This window comes from Tachysurus fulvidraco, chromosome 9, assembly GCF_022655615.1.
Source record: "Tachysurus fulvidraco isolate hzauxx_2018 chromosome 9, HZAU_PFXX_2.0, whole genome shotgun sequence".
NCBI classification, from domain to species: domain Eukaryota; kingdom Metazoa; phylum Chordata; class Actinopteri; order Siluriformes; family Bagridae; genus Tachysurus; species Tachysurus fulvidraco.
The window spans coordinates 7,224,269-7,233,747 of record NC_062526.1 but is presented as its reverse complement, the minus strand read 5'-3'; the positions used below and the strand labels follow the sequence as shown (position 1 = coordinate 7,233,747).

The 9,479-nt window shown below is 40.3% G+C and overlaps 2 non-coding genes across 2 annotated transcripts; both read left to right on the top strand.

Annotated features, from left to right (window-relative positions):
• Positions 1-5,058: 5,058 nt before the first annotated feature.
• On the top strand, positions 5,059-5,131 carry trnar-ccu. The gene has a single exon. It is a non-coding gene; the product is annotated as a tRNA-Arg (tRNA).
• Positions 5,132-6,082: 951 nt separating this feature from the next.
• On the top strand, positions 6,083-6,155 carry trnar-ccu. Its single transcript has one exon. It is a non-coding gene; the product is annotated as a tRNA-Arg (tRNA).
• Positions 6,156-9,479: the final 3,324 nt, after the last annotated feature.

Below are 9,479 nucleotides of genomic sequence, written 5' to 3'. Positions count from 1 at the left end.
ATACTTTATACAGACATTTATACTACTACTACTACTACTACTACTACTACTACTACTACTACTACTACTATTACTAATAATAATAATAATAATAATAACAATAATAATAATAATAATATGATTTTTTAAGATTTTTTTTGCATCATCAGTTTCATTAGTACTGTATTTAATACATATAATAGAAATTTTAATATAATAACAATTCTTACATTTATAAAGTATACTTGGTATATTGCTTAACTAACGTTTAGTAACTACTTATTAATAAATGGCTAAAATGGATGACTAAATGTTTAAATGAGAGCATGAAATCTGTGACCCTTTAATGTCAAGCTAAACTTAAATCCATGACAAAAACTAATTAGTGTGATGCTGATCCAATCAACAAATGGCGCAGATGACAAGGACACAGACGGTCAAATGGTCATGTATGAACCAGCAACTGCAGCTTTGGTGAGGGAAATCCCACAATCAAATATGTGATGGATGTGGTCTCTTCTCCACCATCATCACCATCACCATTCTTCCATTCACAGCACTGCTCACAAATCTAAACCCCCCAAAACCCCTAAATCCTTTTTTCTTTTGGTACTGTTCTGGAAAACTCCCACTGCCTCTGCCTCCTATTTCTGAAATACCCATGATTACAAGCCTGGGCAGTTGCATGCAGGTGAAAAATTGCACATACATAAAAGTGAGGCTTTCTCTGGTGCACACACTAAAACCATGCTCATTATTATTGATAGAAGGAAACTTGCTGGACTTCCTTTGCATCACTCATGGCATCGACATTGCATGCACTTCCATCACAGTCAAATAGAAAGCTACAAAAGCAATTTCCTAGACTAGAGAATGACAAGAGTGCAGAGGTGTCAGGGAGATGAGATATGTCGTGTTAGGACCTGATGACCAGACAGTGTGTGCACCTCAGCTCTACCCTGCCGCTGAAGCTTCACAGTGTCATGATGTGACCAGACGCAAGCAGAGGCACTTTGTAGAATGTGATAAGGAGGAGAAGGAGGAAGGAGGGAAAATTGGTGCTTTTTATAGTGTACTAGATAAATAGTATTAAAATGATGGTGCAGCTCTAGCCACAGTCAAATTGTTAATGAGCCAGACAAAATAGTTTGCCTAATGTCAAAAATGATTAAAAATATATAAATAAATACAAATTAATAATAATAATAATAATAATAATAATAATAATAATAATAATAATAATAATAATAATAATAATAATGACTAAATGACCACCTTTTTTATAAAAAAAAGTTTATAATGAAAAATTATTATTTGATTATTATTATTAATTTAATTTGTATTAATTCATATATAATTATATGTAATTATTTACTTATATTATGTATATATTATTTATATGTTTATATTTATATTATTTATATTATATTTATTATTACTGCTCCATTGGTACAATGGAAATCTCAAAAACTCAAAAGGTTTTGCATAACGTAAAGCTAATGTTCTGCTGGTGTCAATTTGAAATATAGAAATCTCTATGACACTAATAAATAGGCAAAATAAATGATGTTTATGAAATAATAAATTTACTCTCAGAACGTCTGTAGAATGTATTTTACCTTTAAATGAGCACCTGGCAGAAAAACATCCTCTGATTTAGAGAACAAAACCTTTAATAAATATAATTGCTAATCATCAAATATACAAAGGCTTCTGGGTGGCTTATAGGCCTTAATGACAAACAAATGTGGGTACAACTTTGTATGCATGCTGTGGTTTGTAAAAAGAGATCAAATTTGGAAAGGAAACAGCCCCCTTGTGGCTGATTGGCTTTATTTAAAAACTACAAATGTTCATGCAAATTAGCAGCATATTACAAAAAACATAAATGCCATATACTAAAGCAGAGTGGCGATGAGATAGAGAAGAGAGAAATCACAAGAGGATAACTAACTTGGATCCTTTGACTGCCTTCTATTTTTATAGAACTAATCCTTTCACTTTCCCCTCCACCGCGGAAATATCCTCTCCGATTAGGTTGCTGTGGGAGAGTAATATGTCCCTCTTCTGTTCCCTAGAGTCTGATGATCATTCATTCAAACACAGGAGAATCTGTGCTTTCATTCAGGAATAATACGAAATAAAGTAGACTGGCGGCTGGCATCAAGAAGAGGAGTTTTCCAAGATTACCTTCTACCCATCTTTATTAAGGACGTCAATAATTCTGGAGCTGTCTGTACAGTATATTTATTTATCCTTTTTACTTTCTACCTTCACTTTTCAGACTAGATCAATTACCAGAAGACATTCAATTTTATTGCCATATTACCCTGAAGTCACATATCTGTCACTTACAGAAAATTACTTCAGATAAGATACTGAAAGTCAATTAACAGCTTTAAAAGGAGGCAAAAACAGATAAGAGCTTCAAAGGCCTTTCATCTGAAAATTACAGTATCAAGCAGACCTCTGAATACTGCATGAAATATCCCACAGAGTGCACTTGGAAATAGTTCCCTGGCCACTTTAATAGGAATGCTGCGCCTCTGCTCATTCATTCTATTTAAAAGCAGGCAATCACATAGTAGCGGCACATTGATCAAAGATCATTTAAGTTGTGATAATGAGAAAACAACTTTTGTCGTGTTGAGATCACAAAAAAATTAAAAGTATAATAATTCAGGGCCTCTTAGGACTTCCAAATTAATTGGTACGCTAATTAGCAATATTTCATATTTCTCACTAGTATGAGACATGTATTAGAGATATACTATCCTAAACCACCTCAACAGCACGCTACTATAAACTAGCTTCTTACAAATTCTTCAGAAATACTGTCTTTTACAAATAAAGCCTGTCTTAGATTATTCCTGTTTGCTCATCACCTTACTTTCTGGCTGTCCATCATTCTGCCTGGCCCTTTATTTATTTATTTTATTTTATTTGGATGGCTCTAATAAAAAGCTGCAACTGTTTCAGTCTGTCTGCCTTTTATGACATTCTTACCTGTCTGATAAAGGCCATCAAGCAGGATTTTTAAGGAATATATGTCATTAGCATCAAAATAGCCAATGTTTTTGATTGGGTATTCTTTCTCCCACTGTAATTTGACATGCTTTGAAATAACCAAAGTTATAAATTGAATCACAAGCTGTTGGAAAGTTTTATTAAAATTTTATTCAGTATATTCTGTATATTCACTACAGTGTATTCTGTCAGTTTGTTCCCCATGAAATTATTTAAAGCAAAGCTATGCAGTCATAACCAAACTCCACGTCTTGTTTGTATGCAGTAAAATTGGTATAATATAATTATAAAGGTATGTGTGAGAGGATGCTATATAATACCACAATCTAACTATCACTACCCACAATCTAACAACAGAACAAATCTGTTTATGTGTATTAGATGCATGTATGATTGGGGAACACTTAAAAGTGTCACAAAACACAAAAAATGATAACGTAGAGGAATAAAGGACAGAATTATAAAGAGGGCTAGAAGTACATGTATGGTTGTGTGTGCCAATGATGCAGAACAGACCCCTGGTGGGTGCCAAACGAAAAACTGCAGGGTGGTAATGAGGACAGAACCGGAGCCAAAGCCATATCCAAACTCTACACGTTCCTGCTGTTCTGCCCTGCGTCCATCTATCAGTGCTGTCCAATCCACTGCCGGTATGATAAAAGACGCAGGCACGTGCAACACTATTAAGTCAGGCAGTTTGACAAGTGCTTTATCATGAGCAACACATTAGACAAACATTAATGTTTTTTCTAACGTCATTTTAGGTTCGGTGAAGTATGCAAAAGGGTATTGGGGTCATGAAACATGGCAAGAATCGTTAAAAACCTCTCAATAGTAAAGGTTAATAATCCTCTGTAAAATAATCAAGTTCATTTATCAGATTAGAATGAACTGTCAGAGAACAAAAAGGAGGATGTTTCAAATTAATTTTGACTAAAGTCATGTGTGAAACGTAGACTAATCAGCTGCTTGTGACTAAGTCAAGCTTATTAAGCAGCATGGTGCAGGAAAAGCATGCTTGTAGCAAAACCAAGTGATCAATAAATCACAACCCTCCTCTTCTAGTAACAGCCTTCATTTTCACTAAGAAGAAAATGGCATCAATTTCAGAATGGTTGCTATCAACCCTAATCGAAAACAAAAGAAAACGAAAACCCCAGATGTTTAAAACAGCAGTACTCCAGTGGCCTAATGGATGATTTCAGAATGGTTACTATCAAACCTAATTGATGAAGGTCATCGCCACAATCTTGGTGGCCTACTGGATGAAACTTTGTCCTCTTGCGTCAAACACAATGGGTTTTGTCCAAAGACATTTCAGTTTAGCTCTTAGATGCCTCCAGCAGAAACCCAAAACGCAAGAAACTTAAATCAGCACGTATGTTAGGATTGAGTCCTATCAGGCAAGTGTGTTGAAACAGAATGGCACAGCAGACGCATGCTAGGCCCATAACCCAGAGGTCAATGGATCGAAACCATCCTCTGCTAAGAGCTACCTACTTTCTAATAAGAAAGTCACAGGCCTCCTAAGCCAGGGATTATTGTGGTTTTGAGTCCCATCTGGGGTGTGCTTAAGCAGAATGGTGCAGGAAACGCATGCTTGTAGCAAAACCAAGTGTTCAATAAAGCACAAACCTAGGAACAGTCCACATTTTAGCTAAGAAGAAAATGGCATCAATTTCAGAATGGCTGCTATCAACCCTAATCGTTGCAGATCATCGCCACAATCTTGGTGGCCTACTGGATGAAGCTTGGGCCTCTTGCATAAAAGACAATGGGTTTTATCCAAAGGCATTTCAGTTAAGTGCTTAGATGCCTCCAGCAGAAACCCCAGACGCAAAAAACTTAAAACAGCACGTATTTCAAAGACTATGGGTTTTATCCAAAGACATTTCAGTTTAGCTCTTAGATGCCTCCAGCAGAAACCCAAAACTCCAGAAACTTAAAACAGCATGTATTGTAGGATTGAGTCCTATTTGGCAGGTGTGTTGAAGCAGAGTGGCGCAGCGGAAGCGTGCTGGGCCCAAAACTTCAGGTGCTTAAAACAGCAGTGCCCCAGTGGCCTAATGGATAAGGCACTGGCCTCCTAAGCCAGGGATTGTGGGTTCAAGTCCCATCTGGGGTGTGCTTAAGCAGAATGGTGCAGGAAAAGCATGCTTGTAGCAAAACCAAATGATCAATAAGGAACAGTCCACATTTTAGCTAAGAAGAAAATGGCATCAATTTCAGAATGGTTGCTATCAACCCTAATCGTTGCAGATCATCGCCACAATCTTGGTGGCCTACTGGATGAAGCTTGGGCCTCTTGCATAAAAGACAATGGGTTTTATCCAAAGGCATTTCAGTTAAGTGCTTAGATGCCTCCAGCAGAAACCCCAGACGCAAAAAACTTAAAACAGCACGTATTTCAGGATTGAGTCCTATTTGGCAGGTGTGTTGAAGCAGAGTGGCGCAGCGGAAGCGTGCTGGGCCCATAACCCAGAGGTCGATGGATCGAAACCATCCTCTGCTAAGAGCTACCTACTTTCTAATAAGAAAGTCACAGGCCTCCTAAGCCAGGGATTATTGTGGTTTTGAGTCCCATCTGGGGTGTGCTTAAGCAGAATGGTGCAGGAAACGCATGCTTGTAGCAAAACCAAGTGTTCAATAAAGCACAAACCTAGGAACAGTCCACATTTTAGCTAAGAAGAAAATGGCATCAATTTCAGAATGGCTGCTATCAACCCTAATCGTTGCAGATCATCGCCACAATCTTGGTGGCCTACTGGATGAAGCTTGGGCCTCTTGCATAAAAGACAATGGGTTTTATCCAAAGGCATTTCAGTTAAGTGCTTAGATGCCTCCAGCAGAAACCCCAGACGCAAAAAACTTAAAACAGCACGTATTTCAAAGACTATGGGTTTTATCCAAAGACATTTCAGTTTAGCTCTTAGATGCCTCCAGCAGAAACCCAAAACTCCAGAAACTTAAAAGAGCATGTATTGTAGGATTGAGTCCTATTTGGCAGGTGTGTTGAAGCAGAGTGGCGCAGCGGAAGCGTGCTGGGCCCAAAACTTCAGGTGCTTAAAACAGCAGTGCCCCAGTGGCCTAATGGATAAGGCACTGGCCTCCTAAGCCAGGGATTGTGGGTTCAAGTCCCATCTGGGGTGTGCTTAAGCAGAATGGTGCAGGAAAAGCATGCTTGTAGCAAAACCAAATGATCAATAAGGAACAGTCCACATTTTAGCTAAGAAGAAAATGGCATCAATTTCAGAATGGTTGCTATCAACCCTAATCGTTGCAGATCATCGCCACAATCTTGGTGGCCTACTGGATGAAGCTTGGACCTCTTGCATCAAAGACAATGGGTTTTATCCAAAGACATTTCAGTTAAATGCTTAGATGCCTCCAGCAGAAACCCAAAACGCAAGAAACTTAAAACAGCACGTATTTCAGGATTGAGTCCTATTTGGCAGGTGTGTTGAAGCAGAGTGGCGCAGCGGAAGCGTGCTGGGCCCATAACCCAGAGGTCGATGGATCGAAACCATCCTCTGCTAAGAGCTACCTACTTTCTAATAAGAAAGTCACATGCCTCCTAAGCCAGGGATTATTGTGGTTTTGAGTCCCATCTGTGGTGTGCTTAAGCAGAATGGTGCAGGAAACGCATGCTTGTAGCAAAACCAAGTGTTCAATAAAGCACAAACCTAGGAACAGTCCACATTTTAGCTAAGAAGAAAATGGCATCAATTTCAGAATGGTTGCTATCAACCCTAATCGTTGCAGATCATCGCCACAATCTTGGTGGCCTACTGGATGAAGCTTGGACCTCTTGCATCAAAGACTATGGGTTTTATCCAAAGACATTTCAGTTTAGCTCTTAGATGGCTCCAGCAGAAACCCAAAACTCCAGAAACTTAAAACAGCATGTATTGTAGGATTGAGTCCTAGATGGCAGGTGTGTTGAAGCAGAGTGGTGCAGCGGAAGCGTGCTGAGCCCATAACCCAGAGGTCGATGGATCGAAGCCATCCTCTGCTAAGAGCTACCTACTTTCTAATAAGAAAGTCACAGGCCTCCTAAGCCAGGGATTATTGTGGTTTTGAGTCCCATCTGGGGTGTGCTTAAGCAGAATGGTGCAGGAAAAGCATGCTTGTAGCAAAACCAAGTGATCAATAAAGCACAAACCTAGGAACAGTCCACATTTTAGCTAAGAAGAAAATGGCATCAATTTCAGAATGGTTGCTATCAACCCTAATCGTTGCAGATCATCGCCACAATCTTGGTGGCCTACTGGATGAAGCTTGGGCCTCTTGCATCAAAGACTATGGGTTTTATCCAAAGACATTTCAGTTTAGCTCTTAGATGCCTCCAGCAGAAACCCAAAACTCCAGAAACTTAAAACAGCATGTATTGTAGGATTGAGTCGTATTTGGCAGGTGTGTTGAAGCAGAGTGGCGCAGCGGAAGCGTGCTGGGCCCATAACCCAGAGGTCGATGGATCGAAACCATCCTCTGCTAAGGGCTACCTACTTTCTAATAAGAAAGTCAAAGGCCTCCTAAACCGGTGATTATTGTGGTTTTGAGTCCCCTCTGGGGTGTGCTTAAGCAGAATAGTGCAGGAAAAGCATGCTTGTAGCAAAACCAAGTGATCAATAAAGCACAAACCTAGGAACAGTCCACATTTTAGCTAAGAAGAAAATGGCATCAATTTCAGAATGGTTGCTATCAACCCTAATCGTTGCAGATCATCGCCACAATCTTGGTGGCCTACTGGATGAAGCTTGGACCTCTTGCATCAAAGACTATGGGTTTTATCCAAAGACATTTCAGTTAAATGCTTAGATGCCTCCAGCAGAAACCCCAAACGCCAGAAACTTAAAGCAGCATGTATTGTAGGATTGAGTCGTATTTGGCAGGTGTGTTGAAGCAGAGTGGCGCAGCGGAAGCGTGCTGGGCCCATAACCCAGAGGTCGATGGATCGAAGCCATCCTCTGCTAAGAGCTACCTACTTTCTAATAAGAAAGTCACAGGCCTCCTAAGCCAGGGATTATTGTGGTTTTGAGTCCCATCTGGGGTGTGCTTAAGCAGAATGGTGCAGGAAAAGCATGCTTGTAGCAAAACCAAGTGATCAATAAAGCACAAACCTAGGAACAGTCCACATTTTAGCTAAGAAGAAAATGGCATCAATTTCAGAATGGTTGCTATCAACCCTAATCGTTGCAGATCATCGCCACAATCTTGGTGGCCTACTGGATGAAGCTTGGGCCTTTTGCATCAAAGACTATGGGTTTTATCCAAAGACATTTCAGTTTAGCTCTTAGATGCCTCCAGCAGAAACCCAAAACGCAAGAAACTTAAAACAGCACGTATTTCAGGATTGAGTCCTATTTGGCAGGTGTGTTGAAGCAGAGTGGCGCAGCGGAAGCGTGCTGGGCCCATAACCCAGAGGTCGATGGATCGAAACCATCCTCTGCTAAGGGCTACCTACTTTCTAATAAGAAAGTCAAAGGCCTCCTAAACCAGCGATTATTGTGGTTTTGAGTCCCCTCTGGGGTGTGCTTAAGCAGAATAGTGCAGGAAAAGCATGCTTGTAGCAAAACCAAGTGATCAATAAAGCACAAACCTAGGAACAGTCCACATTTTAGCTAAGAAGAAAATGGCATCAATTTCAGAATGGTTGCTATCAACCCTAATCGTTGCAGATAATCGCCACAATCTTGGTGGCCTACTGGATGAAGCTTGGGCCTCTTGCATTAAAGACAATGGGTTTTGTCCAAAGGCATTTCAGTTTAGTGCTTAGATGCCTCCAGCAGAAACCCCAAACTCCAGAAACTAAAAACAGCATGTATTGTAGGATTGAGTCGTATTTGGCAGGTGTGTTGAAGCAGAGTGGCGCAGCGGAAGCGTGCTGGGCCCATAACCCAGAGGTCGATGGATCGAAGCCATCCTCTGCTAAAAGCTGCCTACTTTCTAATAAGAAAGTCACAGGCCTCCTAAGCCAGGGATTGTGGTTTTGAGTCCCATCTGGGGTGTGCTTAAGCAGAATGGTGCAAGAAAAGCGTGCTTGTAGCAAAACCAAGTGATTAATAAAGCACAAACCTAGGAACAGTCCACATTTTAGCTAAGAAGAAAATGGCATCAATTTCAGAATGGTTGCTATCAACCATAATCGTTGCAGATCATCGCCACAGTCTTGGTGGCCTACTGGACGAAGCTTGGGCCTCTTGCATCAAAGACAATGGGTTTTATCCAAAGACATTTCAGTTTAGCTCTTAGATGCCTCCAGCAGAAACCCAAAACTCCAGAAACTTAAAACAGCATGTATTGTAGGATTGAGTCGTATTTGGCAGGTGTGTTGAAGCAGAGTGGCGCAGCGGAAGCGTGCTGGGCCCATAACCCAGAGGTCGATGGATCGAAGCCATCCTCTGCTAAGAGCTACCTACTTTCTAATAAGAAAGTCACAGGCCTCCTAAGCCAGGGATTGTGGTTTTGAGTCC